Genomic DNA, 25447 nt, shown 5'->3' on the forward strand with positions numbered 1-25447 from the left:
TGCACCAGCACATGCAGTACACAATTTTAAAAAGCTATAATCATTGAAAGTATAAACATAAACATAATTATGCTATACATAAATATAAATATTATATAAATATCATTTAAAAATATATTATATAAATATAATTATGGCAATTGGAATAATCAGGTGCTTGTCCTAAGTTTCAGAAAACAGTGGCTTTTACCCTATCCAAACTAGTCAAAAATAGCTTGGATGGACTATTTTAGTTTTATTTTGTTATAGTTTCTGATGCAATTCTAAAGGTTTTGCAAAAGCACTGATACGGCTGTCCAATGATCAGAAAAATGTAGATACAATAACTGTAGCTATGTTTTGAATGCTTCTTCAGTATTGCCCATTTTTTGCTATTCTGGAAGTGCTGTCGCTCTTGGAAAACAGCGTCAAACACTTGTGAAAAGGCATCTGGGAATGTTCATTTACAGGTTAGACATGACTGGAATAATAATGAAACCAGGAATGAAACTGCTACGTGCGTTGAGAAGGATCTAAGAGTTGGAATTGTGCTGTTTAACTAGCAGAACACAACACAATTTTTCATGAAGCCCAGTGGTACTTTGACACATTGATAGAGAGCAGCTCTAATTCCAAAAATAGTTCCAGATAATTCAAACGGTACCCTACACACTTGCACCACAGGAATAATGACTCTTCATTAAAGTCAGTATGCTTAAAGATTCATCACAGTTTGGGAAGGCTCAGTATTACAGTATAAATGAAAGCATGGCATGTGATCAAATCGAATATGAGAGCGAATGGTCAGAAACCCAAAATCATGGGGCAAACAAAATAGAAGGCCTAAGGCAAGAATCGGAGTCGAAGAGAGTCAGTAGTCATACACAAGATCTAATCAGCAAACAAACCAGAAGGGCCAGACAGGAATTGGAATCAAACAAAAAAAAAAGGGTGAATTGAATTTATTTAATGAAAAAAGTTACCATTAAACATCTGAAAAAAAGTTATTAGACATCTGAAACCATTCAGTGTGACACACATGCAATAATAGAAGGGGGACATTCTTTTTCACAGCATTTTTTTCACTGTATAACATTATATAGGTTTATATTTATGTAGCTGTTTCCCACTCAGAACCTCTAGCAAAGCATTCCAGTCCTCTTCTTATCTTCCACCAGGCCTACCCCCCACCCGTCTCAGGGATAGTAGGCCCGTTGCGGCTTTGTGGCGCTCCCCACTCGTCCCAAAAGGCCTAAATCATCCCAGCAGTAAGAGCGTGAGCCCCAGTACGCCACATCAGGATGCATCGCTGCTGTATGAAACTGCTGCACAAAATAAAAATGACTTACTGTATGCCATTATTCTGGTGCTCTGGGATTTTTTTTTTCTTCTTGGTAAAATGTGAACTCATCATCCTACCTACATAGCAACTTAATTTGTACTACGTACAATCCTACAGACAGTGCTGATTTGGGTTTGCCTGAAGTTTAAGCGTTCTGCTTGGTACAAAGTCGTTATTCTAAGCTATTTACTGAAAGACATAAAGCACCTAGAAGCCAGTCGTAAATGTCTACCATAAATGACGCTGCATGGCGTTCTGACAGCCCTGGCTGGGTGCGGGACGATCCTCGCAGTTGTAAACTTGATTCGTGGACACCGCTGTGAGTTGTGGCATTTCCATTTAACTGTTGTTCCCTCTCTACCGATAAAACAGTGTCTGACAGCCAGTGTGACCAGTTGGTCTCTTGAATGGGCTAATAGAACGGATCCATGAATCCAGTGGTGGCTAGTTTTTGGTGTCATTTAAAATCCCATGCACCCCTCTGTTTCACCTGGTTCTGTCAGTGGGAAGAGTATGGACGGAACATGCCCCCTACTGGTGAGGAGGTTTATTTGGATAATTACAATCCTGTTCATTAGGGGGAAGAGAAAGAAAATGTTCTTTGCTGATGGCCTCACCCAACTAATAATTGTCAGACAGAAAGACAAAATAGACACTTAAAAAAACATAGGGAAAAACATAAAAACATCATCAGTGTGTAGGTATTAGTTTCCGATTTCATGCAATCAAAGGACAGGGATGTAACACTTTAACTGTAACTGAATTAAAGACGGGCTGTTTTTGAGATTTTTTTGCAATTCACAGTTGGATGGGCATGCTCCACATTGGTTAATGAACTCTGCGAGTCCAGAATGTTCTGTTCTTACTCTGTCACTGGTTAGGATGTGTGGTACTGGAGACTAGCATGCCGTACCAGGTTGGGATCTGCTCCAAGAATTTGCTGGCAGAGTGGCCTTGGAGTGAGGCTGTGGAAGAAATGCGCTCAGACACCGGAACTAATCTGTTGAACTTTCCCAACACACAGCGGCACAGGCCGCTTTCCTTGCCACATATAACAGAACCCTTCTCATATGGCTTTTCCTTGATATCCATATGGTCCATGCAACCATTTATCCATACGGTCGCTTTCTCCCCCATATACAGGAATTCTTTGGAACAAAGTGAAGAGCACATATTGGAGTTCCGTGCTACGCTATTGGCAGAGGGATGTGTGAGTGAGACCTGGGATGACGGGCTATTGGACAGTACCTTTAACCTCTGAGCTGGGGGTATTCTGGTCAATCTCATTTGGTCGGCTGTATATAGTCTGACACCATCAGCACACTGCAAAGAAATATAAGCTTGTGCTCAGCAGCGGTATCGATCCAGAGTATACTGCTTGTACATGGGACCTGCCAAATGGTTTGTGTAACTGATTTAATCTGCTCACAGGATGGCCAGGCTACATAAACCTCCCAATGGGCGAAGTTACCATGTGCTACCACTCATTGACTCATGAAATATCAGAATCTACTTCTCCACAGCAGAAGGCCATTATCGGCTAAAATCTGGTACTCAAACTCTAAGCATCTTAAGGTTCATCAAGCTTCACTCTTCCATTAAATGTTCAAATCTCCTTGGTGGCTGCATGTGAGTACTAAAGTTTAGCTGACTATCTCAGTAAATAATACATTTCTACTAAGTGCCATACAATTATGATGTGATGTATTGTACATGTAGTCTATATTAGGGTCACTTTATTTCATGCCAGGATATTGTAACCTCATACTTTTCACATAATCGCAACAATTTGCAAATGGCATTACATAAAATTTAATTGGATTGATTGGATCTGTTCCGCTTACTATTTATTCAATTGTAAACAAAAATATCCTTTTTACAATAGACAATGAATTTTCACAATAAATGTCAATGAAAGTTAATTAATCTATTTAGCCTATTTTTTGTTCCCTGAAACCAATTGGCAAAATGCAAAACCAGGCAGGCTACATCAATTCTTCAAAGTGGTACAAACAACAATCCACTCTTAATCAATGTGGGCCCACACACGCATCCCTTTATCTAAAGCCGGCAATGAAAAACATTTCCAACCTTCCCCCTTTACGTTGCGGGTCCGAGGCGTTGCTTCGGTGCGTCAAGGCCTAAAACAAACTGGCCGCTTCACTCATTCCGAGCAATAAACAACATGGCGACTCACTCAAGTCCACAGCGGTGGCGTTGTAGCGCGAGCGCAGCTCAGCGGAATCAAGGGCGTTCTCCGAAGACAGGGACTGAGTTAAACTCCAGCGATGCCAGAGGAGGTTTGGCCTTTTCCTGGTAGCCCAAACCGCTATATGGGTTTCGTTGGCTGGTTCTGGTTATCTGTTATGCGGCTGAACTCGGAGATTTAACTAACGGGTTTCTGGGCTAGCTAACTTCAGCTAAGGTCCTCCGATGCCCTTTAATTGGGTAGCAACAAGCTAAGCGAGCAGAACAGTCTTTCAGTCTTCCAGCCAATACGGAACAGATGTGTTACTTTCCTTGCGTGTCCTTGCCTCACAACAGTAGTTTAAAAAAAATAGTTATCGCTCTGACGACGTTAAAACTACACAAATGACCGTATCTCGTCGCCGATTGGATTACAGAAGGTAAGTACATTTTAAACGTGTCGAATAAAAGCCTTTGAAAAAAATATAATGAGATATTCAAACCGTTCAATGAATTTTGTGTGGGCTAGCCTACACTGGCTTCTACTAACAGTGCACATTGCATTAAAACACGGACTTTATCCCACATGATACTGTATGCATGTTCAACAGCAAACGATAAAGTAAAATGTTTCTGAGGGAAAGTATACAGTACTTTGCTTCTCTACTGCCAGACATTGTATCCTGTTCCAGAATAAGAAGTGAAAATATAAAGGAAGAAATAGGAGTAGCTTACATCACGGAGTGAGTAGGCTACAAAGAGACTAATCAATATGCACTTTGCTATCAACTTTTTTTTTCTTTCAACAGTGGAAACATTGCAATAGAACAGAGCACAGGGCCGTTTCACAAAGCAGGATTGCCGAATTAGCTAGATAACTGCGCTGAGTAAAACCCCGTAAAAAATCTGGAACATGCCCTTGAGGATAAAGAGTTGTTTCAAGGTTTTACTCAGCGCTGTTATCCGGCTAACTCCGTAGTGCTGCTTGGTGAAATACCTCCCAGTTGTCATCTAAAGGATTGTTTTTGTGTTCTTTTTTAGCATGCATGTGTCAAAGCATTAAAAACTGCCCCAGACATTGTTTTTGATCCTTCCCCTTATTCAGGTTACATTTTAATAGGTGTTCAGAAGAGCTGAGTTTAAGGCTTTTATTCAAGTTGAGAGGCGATCTCTCACACTGCAATCTTTCTTTCAGAAGTAATAAGACCCCCTTCAAGAGTTCTGCAGATGGTGAGGACGCACATTCAAAGCTGTGCAACTTGGCGAAGGCGGGCACGTCACGCTAAGGACACAAACGAGATGCCAGTTCTTGATTTGGCAGAAGAGGGTGTAGGCTAAGCCTTAATAACACAGCATCCCTGTTCCAAGGCAGAAGCAGCAGGTAATTCTTGTCACATTTCTAGTAGGAAGCAGATCTGGCTTCATCCTTAATGGCTTTTTCTCATTAACAGTGAGCAATGCCCCTCTCTTGAAGGAAAGTGCTCTCCCTTTGAGTTATGTGTGTTTATCAGTCATTAACTTGCCTGGTATTTGAGAAGGTCACAGTGACATGAGCCCTTTGTTACAAATTGCACAGCTTTCACACGGCACAATGGAAAGTCTAATCAACACCTTAGAGGCAGGCGGTGAAGGTCTAGGCCTTTAAAGCATTTTGCGATAAAAATTAGTCTCACTTCCAACCCCAGTTTGGCAGCTTTAATGCGCTTTAAATTGGGCCTCCTTGTGGTTTTTTGCCCCCTTCAAGAGCACATCTCACGCGGTGTTGAGGTGCTGGATCAGATCATCGGCGTGTCTGCGTTTCAGCCTCGCTCCTGCATTGTTTATGCAGTTTTGTTGTCAATGCTGCGGCGCTGGCCCATTTCTTTACTTTGCTACGGCACCGGACTCGTTATTATTACCGTTCTTCATAATGCATCCGTTAAAACTTTGAATGAGCTTTTTTGTGAATCTGTATGATTGTTTTTCATAATAAAAAAGAATGACACAAAAACCAATCACACAGAGCAAAACCGGTAGCATAATGCATTGGTTCCAGAGAGAGTAGCCTAGAGACGCTCACTGTATCAGTGTTTGCTGCTCATAGGTTCTTCGAATGACGGTGTCAGAGAGAAGAGCGCAGTGATATTCTGGGGTAAAACCATCCATCTCTGGCTGTTTGGAAGATGCCTTGACCCGCCACAGAGCGCACATTAATGACCTCTCATGAGAAATTAATTTCTAATGAGGAGAGCCACAGCCAGTTCCCCCATCTCAGATTGGCAACTGGCTTGTCGTCCGCCTCCCCTCCAAGCCGTAGCTCGTTGGATGCCATGGAAACGGGTGGCAGTTCGTTAAAGAGCGCCTGATTGATGTGAGGCCTGGAAAGAAAGGAAAAAAGAGAAATATTCTTTTCTCTTCTCGTCCTGGGAAGTGAGTAAGACATAGCCACATTATCTGTGTCTGCATCACAGGTTGTGCTTCGGCCAGCGGCCATATTGTGCTAAAGATGAGACTCGGACTAAACCGTGTCCATTTACAGACCTCCTCAGTGGAAGCCCGCGTGTAATTTCACTTTTCAGAACTGGTGTTGAAAAAATTAAATCTTTTAAAGTTCTGTATCTTCCAAATGGGGCAATTCAGAATAAGGACAAATGGCATTTTTCTAGTCAACACCTGTGATGTGGAGAGCAAAACATCTTGATTAGTTTATAGAGGGCTCTTGATTGACAGATCATGGTAGCTCCACCCTCCTCTGTGTTAATGAAGCTTTGTTCCCATAACTACAAACAAAAAAGAACATGGGGGTATTGGCTTTTATACAGCACTAATGTTGGTGTAGGTATGACTTCATTAATATTACTAATTTCTCATGTGACAGTGGATGACATTACATTACCTCATTTTTGTTCTTCAGATCCATTTCTGTCTGCTCCCTTTATCCCCTTAAGTCAGTGATAGAAAGCAGCTGGAGCTGAAGTATCCAGCCTGGATGATTCATGCCCTCAGCCCTCATGCCTCCACATGCCCCTCCCCCCCGTGTGACCGTGGGCTTGGCATAGCGAGTGTGACACTTTATAGCCATCATTTCTCTGGCTTTCTAATTATCATTCACATTAGCTGATTCATAAAGCTTTAATTCGGCAATAATGATAACGCCAGTGTCCCAGACGGTCTCGTAGATAGAAGCAGATTTATCGCCTGCACATTTGGGGACTGTTCACGGGGCTCTGAATTTTGTGATGCCGACTGCAAACTTGCACTGCATGGGCATTTTCAGCCCTGCTGAAAACACTTGTCTGTTAATAATAAATGCTGCATGGAACTGTTATCAACAAGGAGTCCTTTTTTTTTTTATAAAGGACAATGAGGACAATTCATTTTTATGGCAGGAAACATAAAAAGGAGAAGTGCATAATACAAAATAGGGTGTGGGGTCGACGACATTTGGGCAATTTATTCAACTGCACAGAATATTGGTAAAGAAACAGTATTTTAAACAATGATGAAGATATTTTCTTTCATAACTTCTATATTATGGATCTATAGAATGGGAAATCTGACTGGTGGCCATTACATTTGAGGCTACTTTAGGTTTTTTGTCCAGTTAAGCTTTTTTGGCCATGATGGCTAATTGTTTCACACAGATGCGGCATAAGAGACTGCGACACGGAAAAGAAAAGAGCTAAGGGTGCCATATGTCTGTGGTCTGGCCATCAGATCCAGCCAGTCGCACTCTCTGTCCCTCATGCTGAACACAGCTTCCCTGTTTCTTGCACCAGGGACGAGCATCCGGAAGGTAACCGACAGATCCTCTCAGTCACTATGTTCATAAAGTGCCAAAAGTGGATAGTTTTCAAGAAACATTGTGTTCTCTTATGTTCTCTTGGAGTCTTTTCATGGGTTCACCTGTTCCCTTGGAAATCTATAAATAGACAATGAATTACAGAGCCTTAATTATGATCTATTATAATTATATTTAAAATGATCAGCAAAGAAAGCACCGCACTACCGTACTTTTTATGAAGAATTTGAACAAAGTTGTTTTTCAGATTTGTGCGCAATTACAACCAAGAAAGTGGTGTGTAAAGATAAAAAAAATCCAAATAAACGCTCAGCTATGAATTATGAATAATACCGAAGACAGAATGTGCACCTCCATGACAATATTCATTATAGAAAATCAACACTGAAAAGAAGGAGAAAAAAAAAAACCACTTGAAATCCTGTTTGATTACCAACTATTAACTAGCTGCAGAATGGACCTGGCAGACTAAATAATTAGCCTACGGTTAGAAAGATGCTTAACTTTTATAAAGTTTAGTTGACGTGCCAGTAATTAAATTCTGCAGATGGTAGCTTTTTGTACTTATTAAGAGTTTCTGTTACAACTACTACCACAGGAAATACACTTTGTTGGGGCTCGGAGTTTTTGTCTCTTTGCAAATATAATCTGCTGAGTGCAGAGATTACCAGAAATAATGAACAAAAATTGTGTTTGAAAAATTTTGCTCTTGCAAAGTTTTGCTCTTATTTTTTGGTCAGAGTTGAAGGCAAATGTTGATTGAATCGAGGCAATAATCTCTCCAGCCTCCATGCCAATATCGTCCAGGTTCTGTGGTGAAGAAGTGCAGTGGCTTTGATTAAATGTGCAGTTTCAGATGTATCGACCTGCTTTGCAAATCTCTGGTTATATTTTAGTGAGGGACTTCACTCTCATTGGCTGCAGTGTGAATCATTAATCATTATGTTGCAGTCCTGAAAGCCCCAACTTCTTGGAGTAGAGACAGGACATGGGCACATCTTTGTGGTAATTCATGAGAGATTTTCTATTCCACCTAATTATAGAAGAAGTGCACACATAGACACTTTTTTATTTTGTTTCTCTCACTTCCTGGTGGTTAATTAGCAAAAAGTCCAGTCATTAAACACATTTCCTGACATCTCATTTCAGAGTAGAAATCATTCACTAATCAGTCATAAACATGCAGGCTCAATAAGGTCCTTCTTACCAGCTTAAAAGGTGTTATTTATTGTTATCGCATGACTTTGTTGAATGCTTGATTCTGATTGGTCGCGTCAGGCATTCTACGGTCAAATATTTTTGAATAACGACCGCTTCTATTGGCTAAAGGACCACTTTAATTTGTCATGCTTTTCATATCACTACGCAGAAAGAAGTACGGTTAATTTCCAAATTACGAGACGTTAGTCCAGCGTTAAATTGCCTCGTATCTTACTCCAATACTCCGGTTAGCCAATACTCCTGCATGGGCCTGTGTCATCTACGAGAACACAATAGGACATTTGTTGCATATTCATTTCAATTTTTATTTTATTGGACTAATAAATTTACTTTAAATCAATGTTTTGTGTCACATTATTGATTGATTTCTTTTGTTAGGTAATTAGCCGTGTAATAAGTGGGGTAATCCACTCCGATGTGGTTTAGTATTGAAAAATAAAGACACGTGTGGAGGCAACAGTTCTTTCCCTTTGTGAGCAATAGCAGACCACCTTGTCGTGGATTTTCCCTTCCACCTGAGAGGGTATTGCAAACACTTTGTGTATGTGTGTATGTGTGTGTGTGTGTGTGTGTGTGTGTGTCTGTGTGTCTGTGTGGCTGTGTGTCTGTGTGTGTGTGTGTGTGTCTGTGTGTCTGTCTGTCTGTCTGTCTGTCTGTCTGTCTGTCTTACTCGTATTTGGATGAAATGCTGCACGTAGGTTGTCAGGTAGCTCTTCAGTTGAGGTAAATAAAGGCCCAGACTACTACTGGGAATTTTGGGTACATCAACTTCATATATATATATATGTGTGTGTGTGTGTGTGGAAAATCATATTGTTAAGGTAACACGAGACTGACATATGAAAGGGGTACTGACATGTAAAAAACTGATATAGAAAAGCTCACTATGTGCTTTGTACCATTATTCCTGCAAAGGCTTGCAGGCAAGTCAGCCCCTCTCTCATGCCACTAATGCTTGCACAAACATGGGTTGAGTGCTGTACGTGCAGGTATAGGCATCTCTGAGTGCCATTCTAGTTGCTAATGATACTATCAAACCAGTGGTTAATATATCCTAATAAAAACCCAGTATAAAGAAAAAACATCATAACAAGGCTTAAAATACTGTAACGAACACTCCCCTTAGAGCAAATTAGCTTGCTAATTGATCACTAATAATGTTGTAATTAATGTCTTGTACGCCAGTCCTTATAATATGCTGCTCTATTAATGATAAAGTAGCAAAACAAACATTCATCACGTCATTATAACTTTGATCCCCATAACAAAAAATGATTACCTGCCATTTGCTATAAGAAAAAAGGCCTCTGTTTATGGGGTTTACTAACCTCTCCTACATCTTGAACCTGCAACACAAGCCATTACAGCTGACTCTGCGGCTCAACAGCAGTAATCCGTTGCTTGTCTGGGCTGGGGGGACCTCTTGCTCCAGGATTTTAGGAGGTTCGAGGGGATGCAGAACCCACTGGCCAATCAGCTGGTCCCGCTTCCAGGTTGAATTCAAATTCAACCATTCACCACGTTGTATTGCAATTGGATTGAACAGAATAAATGAAGAAGCAAGGTTTTATCATATGTAGTTCTGTGCTGTGCAAGCACATTTGTGCACAAATGTTTATAAATCTCTTACAAGGAACAGGAAGGGAGAAAAGGGGGGTAAACCCTGCTTTCAATCTGTTTCTGTATTGTGTGATTTTATTTTTTGAGACTTGAGAAATAATGTCAAAAGATTAAAATCCTTTTGGGAGATGTGTACAGCCCTATTATTAGATGGAACTTTTGTTCTCTGAGGTAGTTTCGCTGTCTGTGTTTCTCAGAGCAGTCCCTCCCCTTTGTCCAAGTCAGACACTAATGATGGAACCAACAGAGCCTGTAGTGAGAATTAGCAGCTGAAGTAATCAATATGTTTATATTATTTGCAGGAAGTATTGTTAATTGAGTTTCCGTTTGAACTGTTCAGCAAATCTGGGAGACTGGCTGTGCTCTTTTCTTTTCCCACAGAAGTGACTGTCTGTTTCAGGTGAGTAACATGTTTATGTGAACCTGTTGATGTTCACAGTCAAGTGTAAAATCCTGTTGCAGTAAGCCTTTTGTCTAAGTAATGATTTCATCAAAATGAAAACCTAAGCCTTCTGAATTATAGCCTGCATCACCTTTCAGTGGGTACGATGTAGTCAGCATACACCTGCAGAACACGTATATACCAAGAATACCGTTTGCAAAAAAAAGTCCAAAACAATGTATAAGAAGCCTGTGTAAAGCACAACAACACAACGAAAAGATTAACTAAATAAAATAATAGTCAGGGTTTTTTTCAGTCCTAAGAAATCTACCTTCTGAATACTTGCATTATCAGAATGACAACTTACTGTATCACACAAGGTTTGTAAGTGTTGTAAAATATGTGAAATTAAAAATAAAATAAATAATATCTTCTTCTACTTAACATTATTTGCAAAGCATTTTATTCTGAAATGGATGGTTTGGATGACACAAATCCCCAAGGGTGCTGATTTACCTGCTCATCAGTGCCCATGTTCAGACATACATTTTCTCTGTCTTACATGTAATGTGCCTTTACTTTTGTATAATTTATATTGAATCATTTTAATGATAAAAGATACGGTTGCATGGAATAAATCAGTGTTAATGTTATACCTGTTTTTTGCCATCAGTAAAACATACAGACACATATATATATATATACATATATATATATATGTATATGAGCATATATAAATAATCATAAATAACAATAGAAACCAGGTTGAGAACAATCAGTAGTTTAAAGGAAAATTTTTTTTTTTGCTTTACCCTATTACATGCAAAAGCCTGTAATCAAGTCAGTGTGCATGATACAAGTTCCTAACACATTTTTACCAACATGAGCACAATTACCCCTCACCCACCCCAAGATACTAGCTCTTCTTTGGTTCTTCATAAATGAATAAACTCACCCTCATGTTTTTGTGTAGCTGTCTGATTGGTACATGCTGTCCACTCGGGAGATGTCTGCTGGCAGGAATGGTTTTAATGGCTTCAGGTTTCTCAGACCTTCTCTAACATCATTCTGAAACCTCAGCAGCAGGCACCCTGCTGTGCGGAAGCAGAAGGCCACATTTGATGTTCTTAATGTGACAGATAGGACAGGAAGACAAATACTGCAGTGACACGTGCTCCTCTCTGCTTCCCCCTGCTGGTGACAGGGCAGTGGTGTAATGCTGTTGACCGGCAATTGTTGCATTGAAAGGATACATTCAAGGAAAAAAAATATAACGGAATTATAATACCATTATAATTTCCTTTGTCACGCGGGACTATCAGATGCGGTGCAACAAAGTTAACTTAAAAGATTTTGTTATTATCCTGAGGGATATCTTTTAATTGTTTAATAACTTGAGCCATGCACATTTTGATTAATTTATAGACTCGCTGACTACCTCCTTTAATCTAGATGAAAAACCTGATGAAAAAAGGAAAAAAATGAAGTGCAGCAATTTGGGACTCGTTGTAGAAATATGAACGGCACATTAATTGTCAATATAATGGATCACAGTGGCAGGCAAGATCTTCGAAGGACCATTAGAGGCACCACGGGCCTGTCTTGACTCATTCAAAGCGAGCCACTCAATAATTTTTCATAAATGGTATTTATATACCTTTCCTTTCACAACAATCGCCATGAGCCCCCAGCACCCTGCCAGTTGCCTAGGTAACAGAATCCTTCCGCTTTATTTCTGATTTGATTTGTTTGTTATTGTCCAGTGAGTCATTCTATTTCCCAGAATGCACCCTTCCCTTGGGGAGGGCCAGGTGCTGGCTATAGAGCAATGACCTGGGGTTCATTTTCCTTTTGAAAAGTCTTCACATTAAACCCCATTTTTGGTTTTCACACCTTATCTATGTTGGTTAGCTGGAGGTCAGCAACTTTCAAACTTTCAAACAGTGTAACTAACAACAGCAAAAAAAAAAAAATTTAAATAATAATAATTTGCAGCAATTGTTTAAAATCAAACTCCAGGACAAATACCTCTGTGATCAGATAATATTCCAGACATTTACAGGAAAAGGACATTTTATTGCTGTTAAATCCTGGAGGGGACCCAGTAAGATACAGTATTTGGCTGTGTGTGACATCGTAAGAGAGATTTTGTTTTCAGGAGTAGTTCTGGTGGTGACGAAGAGGAAAAAGACTTAGAAGTCAATGTCATTTATTCATTGCAATCTTAAGGCCAACACTGAAGCTATAAGCGGGCCTGGGGTGAAGGCTTTAGGTTAAGTCAATAGGATATGAAATGACGACATAAGATGAAAACCTGTTTGTTCAGAGCTTGAATGTTTGGGTGAGCTGCTGGCAGGGGAAGGAAAAATGAGTCTTGTTGGGAAAAATGCCACCATCGCAAATTCCACCAGGGAAGAAGTCATTTCAAACGGTTTACATTTTTTATGAGTTACACACAGTGTGCGTGTGAGAGAAAGCGTGCGTTTGTGAACGTGTGCGAGGGAGTGTGTGTACGAAAATGAATGTTACGAGTGTGAACTTGTGTGTGCATGCAAATGTGAGTGAATGATGGCACTTGTGAGCTTATGTGTGAATTATTTTTCCATAGGCATGGGGATTCAAACAACTCAAATGCATAGTCAAATTAATGTGGAGCAAGGACTTTTTCAGTAGCACATACTAAAATGTTTGGCCGGACGTACCAAGCAGTTACCAAACACCCTAGAAAAGGCTGCCTACTTCTGCCTGTTCTTGATATATGGACAACCAAGCAATTATTTGACACGGTAAGCTGTCAAACATTGTTGTCTAATGCATAATCTATTATCAATATAAGCTAGCTAAACTCTAGCCAGCAATTGAGTTAATATGTAACATGATTTTATGAAAATTTGTCCTGATTTGTTAAAAAAAACAACACTGCTCAATATTGTCCCAGTGTATATGATTTCACCATTAATAAGCTTAGTGGATAATTTTCAATGCAATGCAAAAAGGTGACAATATTCCCAAATCCTGACAATATTCCCAAATCCTACACAATCCTACAAAATATTGCCACTTATTAGGTTCATAATGTTGAAATGTAATAATGTGGCTCAGTCACAGAGAATCAAATCACTGATTTAACTTCAAGTACTAGGAGTGAAATGTATTGGTTCATGAGGCTGATTTGTATTGAAGTGCCCAAATTCAAGACCCATTGAGTGGCTTTCGCTATGCCAGGCAGTGGTGACAATGCAAAATATTGGAGTGAGAATTTTGCACACTGCTGAACAGAAATCTCAATTGATTCTTCAATCGAACAGCAAAATGAACTTTATTGACCAGACCAGTACAATGCTTGGAGCAACAAGCCAATAAAAGAAATGGATTGAAAAACAAATATGATAATTGCCACATCATCTGTAAAAAGAACACTCCAAGAAAATAAAGAAAAATTGCTTGGACCTAAAGGTTAGCACAGGAGAAACAAGTGTTGCTAGACGCTTGTGATATTTTCCCTCAAACATTTTGCAAAATTCCCATTTTCAATAGGCTCCCATAAAACTTTGCAAGACTTTTGTCCATATCTCCATTCAAAATCTCCCATCTAGCATTAACTGCCAAGTATTTGTCCTCTGAAATTATCCCTTTTTTTTCAAATCCTCTACATTTTGGAGAAACTAGCCCCTTTGGAGATGCGTTCAGGCCAGCAGCAGCAATAGACACAAAGCTATACAGAACATGGGCCTAGGTCACTTCATAAAACACGGGGGTGCATGTAGTTGCCTTGTTCTGAATGCAGCGATCACTTGTGTCTGCCTCCCATTGATAAAAGTAGAAATGCTATCCTGTTCAGACTAGGGGCATGTCTTAGCACGCTAAAAATACAATGAGGGAAAGTCAACAGCGATACATAAGAGTATAAGTATGATAATTTTATATTTGTTGTTCGGTATTCTAATGCAGAAATAAACATCTACTAAGGTTTAGAGAGTAGCAGCATATTTGACAATATCGGGCTATAGTCAGCAGTGCCATTATATCCTCTCTCCCTTTTCCTTTTCCTCATCCTCAGCCTCTCTTCTTCTCTTCCTTTTGTCATCACTCTGCCTCTCTTTTAGGGTGGTTTTATAATTTACTCTCTCTTCACCCCCCACCACTCCATGCCCTGAGGAAAGGAAGGAGCTTATTTCCTCCTGGTGTGTGACCTGGAAGTAAACATACTGAGCTCAGCCCCAGCCAACACGGCTTTTTGTAGTCTGATGTTTCTGATGAACCAGATAACCATCAATATCATGTCCTCTGTTATTATTATTTTTTGTATTTCCATCCTCGCACTCTTTCTATCTCAATGTCCATTGCACACTAGGCCCTGAAATATGTTCTGCTCTCTCTATCCATGGATGGTCTTTTGTTGACTAACCCCAAAGTATCTGTGCTCACCCCCTTGGGGCATCTGAGTTTGGTACAGTTTATGGCACTGGAAACCAGGTACACTTGCACCCCTGTGCAAAGCAAATTCATTCAGTATATATCCTAGCGTATAAATATGCGAAATATAGAACTGTGAGCATATGCAAATCATTCTGGCTGAGGGCATCTGCTCGGCACAATAATCAAACCTCTTCACTGTGTGCTACACAATAAAAAAAAAACAGCTAGACTAAATTACTGTTAAATATGGTAAAAATTGTAGAATGGTCAGAGCCTGAATGGAAATGCATCTTTAAAATTGGGTCATGTTGTTGCAAAGCTGTAAAAACATTGAAAAGGGAATTGCTGGGGCATTTGAATGATTTCAACTTGCATTTATATTTGAGTTCAGCACATGTACGTTCCTGGAGCTTTAGATCAACCTAATGTGGCGTACAACAGCCAGTGAACATTTAGCACACCAAGCACACAGCAAGAGCCTTCTATGCTGCTTAGGCATTGTTTCACAGTTACAATTATACTCTGTCTATTAGATAAATAAAGCATTAATAACTGCACTTACAATATATGTTTTCCCCCAACTTTAAGGTAGAATTCGGAGATCAGAGTTCTCTCCTCAAAGATCCCATAGAAGGATACAATATGTACTGAGAGGACAAGCATGCTTGACTCAGACAACTAAACAACTTAAACAGGCACTAACCCAAAATCACGAATCTATACTAATTCAATAGGTTAATATATTTATATTTATGTTTATTAATATAATATATTTTTTCACAGTCTCACAGTAGTAAAGAAAATGACCATGTTTCAGCCCCTGGCCTTCTTCAGTGTTTCAGCTGAAAATATATCGTGTTAGTGCTGAGATATTTCTATAGCGCAAGTAATGCCGTGTACTCCTGTCTCAACAGTGCACATTACAACCAGTTCTCTATCTCGCTTCTCTGGCTGTATTTACTAACGTATGTTAATATGCACTAACCATGAGCAATTTATTTTTGATTGTGTATAATGCAGATGTTTGTACTGTCATAACAGTGTAATGTGGCTGACTGAGCACATTTTTGATGGCAAAACTGAGTGATTTGAAAAACATTCATATAAACAATAATAGTGTCAGTGGTAGAAAAGACTGAGACCATCATCCATGTTCTGACTGATGTATCATTGCTGTAACTAACAGTAAATGTTAGTATAACAGTTCAGTTCACTTCAGTATAATTTTATGTACTTATTATGTAAAGTACAGTAATAGAATTTAAGGTTGTCTAAGGCTATTTGACTTTAAAGATGCATAATAGACTCACTCAAAACCAATCTGACTGGCCAAAGATTAAAGGAATACACACTGCAAGAGGAAATTTCAGCAGTCACATTAAATAGGCCACAGCAACACAGAAGGCTGTTTAAATGGAGTTTCATCTCCTCCAAAATCCTAATATATCCACTAGCCAAAACAGCAATTAGAGTAGGCTTTTCAAATGTCTGTTTTATCTGAGCCAAGCCTTAGCATGAGAACTGCAGTGTCTCTCCGCGAGAGTGTGTTCTGAGAATAAACGCCTTTCCTGATAATTACTTGGAAATAAATGCAGCTTGCCTGTTCTGAGAAGGACATCCTGTAGCCTCTTAGCCAGTTCGCTAACACGCTGCCTGTTATTTATCCCCATTGGCATAAAGGCATCTGTGGCACGTTTATACAGGGCTTCTCACGCCTGCCAGGGGCCACGGACCACATCCACAATGGTGAAGGTTAACCGCGATGCACAGCCTCTACCTTGCTGATGTGCCAGCATTATTTTGGGCTGCTGCTTTTGGACCGGTGGGGATTTATTCATCTAAATAGAGTGTCTGACATTCTCTCAACCGGAAGATCCTTGTCTGATTCACACATCAGATTTGTTATCTCAATAACTACTTCTTTTATACATGGAGTGCACTCCCGCACATGTTTGGTGCTGCAGTGCAGAAGAAAGGTTAGGGAAGTGGGGTTGTAGCACCACGTTGTAGGTTCCATTTGCAGGTGAGGCGCTGCTGTTGTGCCCTTGAGCAAGGTAAAAAGCACCGACAATGCTTCAGTAAATGGATTATACATAAAGAATGTAACCTGTGTAAGTTGGTCTGGATAAGCATCTGCTAAATGCCGGAATGTAAATGTTTGTGTGCATGTGTAAGCGTAAGTTGTAGTGAAAGCATATTCTGAGTGCTTTATTGAAGGTGAGCGTATGGCAGCAGAGTCTGCATCACTCCTGCAGTAATGTATGAAAATGTTATGTGCATGTCACCAGCTAATTCTTTTGAAGGACATGGACTGAAAGATTAAAGGCAGTGGTGTTAAAATGTAACGATAGCTGCCAATGCTTACAAAATGTACTAAACAAAAACCCAGCCCACGTCCCTCTCTCCCCCCTCCCTCTCTCTCTTTCTTTTTTCTCTCTGTCTCTCTCTCCCTCTCTCCCTCCCCCCCCTCTCTCTTTCTCTCTCTCCCCCTCTCCGTTCACCCACACACACACACTCATATTTCGGGGTTGCAATGTGATTTCTTTTCATTGAACATTTTTGATCAGATCATACATGACCTATACTTCCATTGTGTGATGGTTAAAAAAAAATTTGATTTGCTTTTATTTCCCGTTTTTTTTTTTCTTTTTTTGGCAGAGATATGTAGCTTTCCCAAGCTCAAACTTCCCACTCACACAGTGGCAGAATCAAAGCTATTGTATAATATCACTTCTGCTCTGGAACAGGACAGCAATATGCAAGACAAGACTGCAACCAGTGATACTCAATTTCAGAAAAGTAACATGCTTGAAATTGTCACATTACAAGTGTGTAAAACACAAATATAAATGACAAATTACAAGCATAAAATATGAGCACTCATAATACAAATCTATTGTATTAATTACAGATAATATTAAATGTGCTTTAAAATACAGTAACGTACAATATACAGTAATTGAACTTGCGAGCATGACCAACAGTAATCACACACACCACATACAGATGGACACATACAGTAATAATATGAAGATGTACTAAATTTTATTTTAGTATTTAAGTATTTATTATTATTATTATTATTATTATTATTATTATTATTATTATTATTATTATTATTACTAAAATAATAGTAATTTACATTGCATTACTAATTCCATCACAACTTCCATTTTGGGAGTGATTCTTTGTCGTCTTCATAGAAACAGTGAGCAATGCTGTGCTATAAAATAAAATGAAAAGCTGTGAAGTTAAATTCATTATTAAACGGAGCATTATTGCCGGTGGACTCGCTGTTCTCTGCCACCCATTGAGTGTGAAACCTCCCTGCCAGCAGATCAATACCATCAGCAGCGTATAGTTTATTGACCTTTCTCTTGAATGGACACAGTGGCCGGACATTTTATAAGGCGGTTAGCCTGCTGGAATTCAGGGAGAAAAGAAGAGGTGAAGGAAGAAGGGGAGGGAGGGAGGGAGGAAGAGAGGGAGGGGGGAGCTTATGGCCCATGTGATATTGCAGGCTGTTCTGAAATGTCAAGATGAACCTCTGCTTTGCTTATTTTTTTAACCCAGTTTTCTTCCTCGTGTTTTCATTTCCCTCCAGATAGATCAGGGGTGCCCAATCTCATCCAAAAAGGGCCAGAGTGGGTGGTGGCTTTTGTCATAGCCCAGCACTACGACACCTGATTATACTTATCAAGGTCTTGATTGAAGACCAGCTTAGTTAATTCGTTGAATCAGATATAGTACTGGGCTAAAACAAAAAACAAAGACCAGCACCCACACCGGCCCTTTTTGGATAAGATTGTACACCCCTGACATAAACAGACTTTTCACCACTACAGTATGTCCCAAATCCGTAAATCCAGTTCATAAATGCATGCATCTGGATAAGGCCTTTATACCATGCATGAAATCAACACAGTTTGACTCTTTTAATTAGGTATTGTATTCATAAATCGTGCGGTAAAACAAGAGGGCTGCTGCTACTTTGGCTAAGGCTCTTATTCGGTCAGTGAGAGTGCGTAAGGTGTAGCTCTGCTTATAACACTGTGACCTTAGGAAGAGAGAATAGAGAAAGAAACGAACAGTGAGCAGATGAAAGCCCAGTCCCGGGCTGAGGGGAAGCTGGTGGTGAGCCGCGTGCGGTACCGTGGGGCTCGACCGCACGCCGGTGTGACGGAATCGAGCCGCCTGTTCCCTGTCACATAGCTCATGGCTGACTGCATAATGAGTTATACTATAATGATTCAGCTCATTCCCGCTCCTGACTCCCCTCTCCCTCCCCTTGCCCTTTTAATCATGGATTGTTGTTTTGATTTCCCTGCTTCCGTCTGGAGGAAACAAAATCATAAGAAGGCAGACCGAAGTGCGACACTGAACAGCAGCAGATAATGGTGCCTACGGGGGGGGGGGGGGCAAAGGGGGTGTCAAAAACAAAGGAGCCCTCGGTACAGTTCTAGGGCAAAATTGATCCATGTCTATGTCTGAAATATCAAGTAAAAGATCTATCTTAGACACGTCAATGAAACACTAAATGTGTCATATTTGACAAATTAACAACAGCAATAAATGCAGATATAGGATTTGTCCTGCAGCACATACAATTTTACGCCGTATCGTAATGGATTTTTTTTCATTTGTGGCAAATTCTCAGGAGAGACTTTTCTTTTTTTAGAACTCCCCTTGAATAATTAATGCCGGTGACATCTGAGAGGAGGATATTATAAAATGTATCTATTAAATAAGGCGAGCACGATGGGACGACCAGCGAGTCTCCTATTAAAATTTAATTTGCATCGGTTTTCACAGTGCATCACAAAACATCTGACACTGTAGAACACTTGGGGTATCCTGATGAGCGCCGAGGAACCAGGCTCAACAGAAGGACCCCATATAACATTTAACAGGAAGGCGGTGAAGTGGTGCTATCGGAGAAACTGCAGTCTTCATCTGAACATAAAGATAAGCGCTGGAGCATTTAAGCCTCGGCGTTTGATGACTGCATAAACAGCACAGCTCTGAGGTTCTCCATGTGCTCAGTGTCGAGCAGCTGCCTTTTCATGGTCAAATTCTGCCTCTCTCGTCCCTAAATGTCATCTGCTGTCTCTCTCACTGAAAACAGCCCGCTGCCAATGGTAACACACAGTGAGATTATTAACCCTTTGAAGAGTAAGTCTTTTTGGAATAAAAAAAAAACTAAAACCTAGAACTCCATTGATTTCTATCAGTAGTGATTGTTACATCAGCATTCATTCAGTTAAGAACATTCTAATTACATATTTGTGATCTTACTCCTCACAGCAGGGGTGTCCAATCTTCTCTGAAAAGGGCTGGTGTGGGTGCAGGTTTTTGTTATAGCCCAGCACTAAGACACCTGATTATACTTATCAAGGTCGTGATTAGTGAAGTAGTTGAATCAGATGTTGTAGTGCTAGGCTAAAACAAAAACCAGCCCTTTTCGGATAAGATTGGATACCCCTGCCGTAAAGGGTTAAAGACAACCACCACTGGAACAAAAAAACTACATGAACTCAAAATCCCTATATTGGCAGATGAAAAGCAGGGATGGCACTAATTTGGGTAAAAGTGGTTATGATTAAGGAGGCCCCAGGTTCGATGGGGCCCAAAAATGTCAATATTGCCTTTCATGGGGCCTACTGTAGGATCCCTTTAGTGTTCCGGTCTGAACTTCTAAGTAAGTCTGACAGAACAGAGAGAATATGGCTTCTGAATATTTATTGAATGTTGTGTTTGGCAGTTGAAGGACTTTCATCCCGTAGCTGTGTCTTTAAAAGACAGAGGAGTTTCTAACTCTGGTTTGTATCTCTGGGGTTCGGACTGATGTCAGTATGGTTTGTAAGAACAGTACCTTCCACAAGAGTGCATCAGTCTCCCTCCTCAAATTCTATCCCTGCCAGTACTGAAATCACTGCTGCTATTTATGATATACAGTATGTATGTATGTATAATGCATATAAACAGGCCTTTCATAGCAAACAGCAATTCATAAAATATCAAAAAGACATCATACACAGTATAGCTTGGACTTTTATAATCTTGCATTTTAGTAGTCCCCTTTCCATGTCCTGCACATGTTAATACACCTCTCAGCATTACAGGTATGAACATCATGCAGTTACCTGGCAGAGCTAGCAATAATTGTGCAATGCAGTGTTGACCTTAGGCAGAAATGTCAAAATGTGACTTTATATGGCTGCAAAATGTGATGGCTTTTGAGACTGTGAAATCCCTCCGCATGTATTTCATTAAACCAAGAAAAAAAAACTGCATTCTTAAAAAGTGAAATTTGTCAAACTGCAAATGCATTTTCTGCTCACAAAGAGAAATGACAGAATGTTGAAAATGTAACATTTGGAAAATATATCACATTAATTTCATTCTGGGTTAGTTATATAGTTTTAGTTTCATTTCCATATCAGACAGGGTGTATATTTCTTTTTTTCTGAAGAGGACATGAACACTGAATTGTAACGGGTTCAGTCTCATTTCCTTCCAATTAGGTCTGCTCGGCCCTAAAGGTCAGTCCCTCACAGGTCATTATTTTGAATGTTTACTAATGACTTTGCCTAATTCTTTTTCTGGCCACTGAACCAGTGCGTCATCCTAATGAGGGGCAGGGACTTCAAACAGGAGGTGCACTATAGTAGGAAAGGGGATGCTGTAACCAAAGATTTTAACAGATCATTCATTTACATTAAAAATAACTAATAACTAGTGAGATCTGATGAGTTTGCCTATGTTTAAAAGTAAAAACAGCTAAATATGAGCAGTTAAATATATAAACAAGAAGAAAATATGTTGTACATGTTAAATACCTGTGCAATGGGGGCTCTCATATGCATAATTACATAAATATCTTGCTAAAATCATACAACTGAAAAGCATCACAAATCAGCAGCTGTTTCTACATTTGTAATTGATATTTGCAATCCCTTGCTGCCTGTTTTAAATATGCATTTCTTGATCTGTCCTAACACAGTACGCAAGTTTTGCATTTGGGGTCCGGGAGTGGTTTACTTGCCTGGGGTGCTTGTTGTTTCCAGTCACATACATTCTTCCTTGGCTACAGGAAAGGTCATCCTCGAGGCTCAGAGGTCATAGGCATCATGGGCGTCTCACAGCCTGTCCGAAACTGACTGAATCACCATTTATTTAAATGCTGAGAGGAAGAGGGGGAGGGGCTGTGAGTGCCAGATCGGCTGAGGTCACCCAAGGTCACCGCTGTTACACCTAAAGTATTTAATGGAATTGATGCAGCGAACTGGAGCTGAAGATGAACAGGCAACCAAGTAAAACACTCCAATTCCCTGGCGAAAGTTTTTCTTATGTTTGCTTTTCTGACTCACTTGCTGAACTGTATCAGAATGTAGCTTAGAGGCAAAAACAATGTGAGCTCTGCGGCGCCGAGTACGTGACTCTGCAGAAAGTTTTACCTTCACATTTAAGCTTCTTCCACTGCTAATGAATAACCCCACGCTCATCGCTCACCTTGTAATCAATTAAATTCATGATAAATGTTTGAGAAATAAAAATGAATAAACTTGTGCCACTACAAAGTGCCTTTGCTGTTAAAATAGATTGAACGGCCTTCTTTATTTGGCTAGAGAAATCAATTGTTGTAAGTTCCATCGCATTTTGGGGGTATTATTTATTTGTTTAACAGAACCCATTTTCAGAGCTTGCAAACAAACAACTTTTATATGTTCTCGATAAAGATTGGTAGGTAGATTTTGCATCATTAACTGAAGATTTAATTCCCATTTGCCCAGCTCAAACAGGGAGAGAACAGCAGCAGCCAAATGCCCTGAAAATGAATATATGCACATCCTAAATATAAAAAAATCATGAACACAGCCCGATAGTTCTTCAGTACTGGATAAATGGGGTTGGAGGCAATATACTGTAATGCTCTTTTGTTAATAAAGAAAGATTTTGCGCTCACATCTTGAGGCCATGAGGAACCTCAGTGCTGTGCTGAAAAAAGCACGCCACGCGTTCACCTGTGCTCCCGAGCGTCCGTCTCACCATCAGAACAGACCACGTTTTTATCTGGGCGGCCCATATGATCGCCTAATCCCATGTACAGAATTAACCACCCGCTGCCTTCACTGACATCACAGAAACGAGAGAGACCGCGTGTAATTAAAATAACATCTGCCAAACAAGGCTTTGCTGCTTCCCTGGCATCTCTCCTTAGCAACTGTCGGCGCTCAGATGCAAGTTTAGAGAGTGGGTGCGGGGCCATGTTAGTGTGGCTCTCTGCCTGGAGGGAGGAGTGGGATGATGGGTCTGCAGTCTTCTCCACAAGCCTGCGGTATCCACACAGCCAGGGATGGGCGAGGGACGCTTCGTGCACCCAAACCTGGGTAGACCCGTTAGGCACTGTCTGTTCCTCACTGACTGGGATCCATCATTGGGCTTGATTTACTAAGACCTGTAGCATGTGAAAAACCTTTTAGCCCATACAAAACTAATAACACAACCAATGATTCAGTCAATCAATCATCCTTTATTTATATAGCACATTTCATACACCTTAGCGCAACACAACGTCCTTCACAATGAATTAAAAGAACAGATAAATTATGAACATAAAAGGCATTAAAATTATTTTTAAAAATACAACAAAAATAAAAGGCAATAAAATAAATAACATTGATTAAAATAAAATGTAATTAAGATTTAAAAAATTAAATAGATTAAAACATAAAAAACGTTAAAACAGGATCAGTAAGAATTCACGTAGAAGTAATGCTAAAAAGGTAGGTCTTAAGTTTTTTAAAAACCATCCAAGGACAGAGCTGCCCTCAGACCCTCTGGCAGGCTATTCCAAAGGTTGGGGCCATAGACACTAAATGATGTCCAGCCAAAGGTCTGAGTCTGATATCTAGGTATGAATAATATATTACTGCCAGAGGACCTGACAGCCCTGTTATACCTGCATGCCTTAAAAGCAAGTCAGATAGGCAGGGAGGTGCTAGGCGATGAAGAAACCTATACACTAAAAGAAGAATTTTAAAATCAATCCTAAAATGAATAGGTAGCTAGTGTCATGTTATGTGTGCTCTTTTTTCAGTTTTCATTAATGAACAAGCATCAGAGTTTTGGACTAACTGTAAATGATTGATAATCAACAATGACACCCAGAAAACACAGCATTATAGCAGTAATGAGAAACTAACATGTATTAGTTTCTCAGCACTCTCATGTGTTAAAATGGATGTACTTTAGCAATGAATTTAAAATGATTAAAAGCTGATTTCATTATGTGCTTAATATGTGTCTCAAAGGTTAGCTTAGGGTCAATGATCACACCAAGGTTCTTCAGCTGATTTTTGGCATTGCCAGTTAGAGACCCAAGTGAAGAGTGTTTCTCTTAGGGTCTTTGAGCCCACAAGAAGCACATCTGTATTATTCTGATTGAACTGTAGAATTTTTTTTGACATCCTAATTTGAATGTCTGAAATACGGTTCATAAGGACTTCTAATCATTGGGGGCATAAGAGGTATTGCAAAACAACAGGGCTCTATCACCCCTAAGCATAACTTAACTACAAAACATCTTTGTACACCCTTTGATAAACACCTCCAAAGGCAGGATCAGAACTATAAAGACTAATAAAACATTACTGGTCTGAGAATTGATCCCTGAGGGACACCACATAAAAGCGCTCAGAACTGTGTTTGCCCAGGTGAACAGTAAAGGAACGGTCTGTTAGACCGATTTTAAACCAGTTAGGAGCAATGCCTGTGATACCCACCCATTTTTCTAGTCTGTTTAAGAGGATGGTGTGGTCAACAGTGTTAAAGGCAGAGCACAGGTCCAATAGAATGAGAACAGACATCAACGCTCCTACTGAGGTCATTCACTACCCTTACAAAAGCAGTCTCTGTACTGCACCTGCATCTGAAGCTGATTGGTGCAAAACAAATACCACGACCAATTTTTGGTCATATTTTTGGGCTTTACACGTGCTAAATGTGCAAAAGGCCCATAGCATTTTGCAGCTGAGACCAAGGCCTCTTTTGATTGTTCCATATAAATCAGTGTTTGACAGCACATGATAGATTTACCCATTGTGAGGCTGATGTAGCCCCACTTTCCTTTTCACTCAGCAGATGATCGATGCCATGCAATGAACCTTCTATGAAAACGCAATGAATCTACTATCAAAGCAGCACCAACAGAAAGACTGGGAACCCAAAACCAGTGCAGCTATTACTGTAGCCGTCACACTGCGGTAGGCATTCCATAATCTGAACAACACAGATTTGCAATTTTGGTAAAGAACATTTGCTCAAAGTGTATTACGTGTGCAACGTTTGAAAACAGAACCTTCAGAGCCATTTTGAAGAGCTGGAACCACTGTCCTGCGATGCAACTCAAGAATTGGTGACCCAATCCAATGTGCTGCTCATGCGACAGCACGCAAAGCTTTCTGGTGCTAGCAAGGCTCGCTGTGACAGCCAGTTTTAAAGCCATCGTCAGCAC

The 25447-nt window shown here is 40.0% G+C and overlaps 2 long non-coding RNA genes across 8 annotated transcripts; one reads left to right on the forward strand and one right to left on the reverse strand.

Moving 5' to 3' along the window:
* Positions 1–666: 666 nt before the first annotated feature.
* LOC135261150 (uncharacterized) lies at positions 667–3551 on the reverse strand. Of its 3 annotated transcripts, XR_010331844.1 has the most exons (4): positions 3413–3551; positions 2570–2644; positions 2188–2286; positions 667–1888 (listed from the first exon to the last, which is right to left on the reverse strand). It is a non-coding gene; the product is annotated as an uncharacterized LOC135261150 (long non-coding RNA). The 3 variants fall into 3 exon arrangements; XR_010331845.1 differs by lacking the exon at positions 2188–2286 and having other exon boundaries at positions 667–1304; XR_010331843.1 differs by having other exon boundaries at positions 667–2286.
* A 257-nt stretch (positions 3552–3808) lies between these two features.
* LOC135261151 (uncharacterized) lies at positions 3809–22675 on the forward strand. Of its 5 annotated transcripts, none has more exons than XR_010331846.1 (3): positions 3809–3948; positions 4704–4889; positions 22025–22675. It is a non-coding gene; the product is annotated as an uncharacterized LOC135261151 (long non-coding RNA). The 5 variants fall into 5 exon arrangements; XR_010331849.1 differs by lacking the exon at positions 22025–22675 and adding an exon at positions 19744–21331; XR_010331847.1 differs by lacking the exon at positions 22025–22675 and adding an exon at positions 6402–10847.
* The last annotated feature ends 2772 nt before the right edge of the window (positions 22676–25447 follow it).

The sequence above is a fragment of the Anguilla rostrata genome, chromosome 8, assembly GCF_018555375.3.
Source record: "Anguilla rostrata isolate EN2019 chromosome 8, ASM1855537v3, whole genome shotgun sequence".
NCBI classification, from domain to species: Eukaryota; Metazoa; Chordata; class Actinopteri; order Anguilliformes; family Anguillidae; genus Anguilla; species Anguilla rostrata.